Here is a 1,212-nt window from a genome sequence, read left to right on the forward strand (position 1 = left end):
GATTTGAAGTCGGGGAGGATGATTGGCAGTGCTGAGTTGCGCAGTGGTCTCTATCTCCTCAGCAAACCCTCTATTAGTCTAGTCTCACCCACTGAGGGTCTTCCAGTATCAATTCTGTCTTGCTTAAATCGGCTTAGTACATCTGTATTCCATTCCAGCATTAATAATGATAATGAAATCATGTTACTTCATTATCATTTAGGTCATCCCAACTTTATGTACCTGGGGAAACTGTTTCATCATTTATTTATTAATAAAAGTCCTACCTCTTTTAATTGCGAATTTTGTCAACTTGTCAAACACACTCACACTTCATTTCCTCGATTATCATACAAACCCACTCGTCCCTTTTCTCTAATCCACAGTGACGCTGGGGTCCTTCTCGTGAAAAAAATATTTATGGGGCTTAATGGTTCGTATCCTTTATTGATGATCGCACACGGGTGACGTGGATCTATCTTATGCGTGACAAATCTGATGTAGGACCAATATTTCGTGCATTCTATCAAATGATACTCAATTTGACACAAATCCAGACTCTCAAAATAGATAATGCATGAGATTTTTTCAACACCTCCTTAGGAACTTTTCTTACTCAACATGACATCCTTCATCTTAGCACGTGTGTTGATACTCTCCAACAAAATGGGGTTGCTGAGCGGAAAAATCGTCACTTGTTGGAGGTAGCCCGCTGTCTCATGTTTACCAGATCGGTTCCTAAATGTTATTGGGGCAAGGCAACATTGACCGCTGCCTACATCATAAATCGGATGCCCTCCCGTATTTTGGGTTTTCGTAATCCAATTGATGTCCTCCTTCGCTCCTTTCCAAATACCTGTACACTCTCTTCAGATGTCCCTACAAAACTATTTGGTTGCTCCGTCTTTGTTCATATTCACAAACAACACTGCACTAAATTAGACCCCAAATCTGTCAAATGCATATTCATAGGGTATTCGACCAACAAGAAAGACTACAAGTGTTATTGTCCTTCAACTAAAAAGGTCTACAATTCTATGGATGTCACCTTTTTTTATCATCAATTATACTACCAAGGGTCTGTCATTCAGGGGGAGAGTAGTCGTAGTGAACAACAACCCTGTGTTCCTTTATCAACTGACACGGGTCCCTCACCGACTGTCAAACCTCCTCCATCTCCTATTCAACCTCCTCAGTCTACACAACCCACTCCTCAGGAACTTCGGGTCTATA

Source organism: Phalaenopsis equestris, unplaced genomic scaffold (genome assembly GCF_001263595.1).
Source record: "Phalaenopsis equestris unplaced genomic scaffold, ASM126359v1 Scaffold234493, whole genome shotgun sequence".
In the NCBI taxonomy this organism is placed as follows: domain Eukaryota; kingdom Viridiplantae; phylum Streptophyta; class Magnoliopsida; order Asparagales; family Orchidaceae; genus Phalaenopsis; species Phalaenopsis equestris.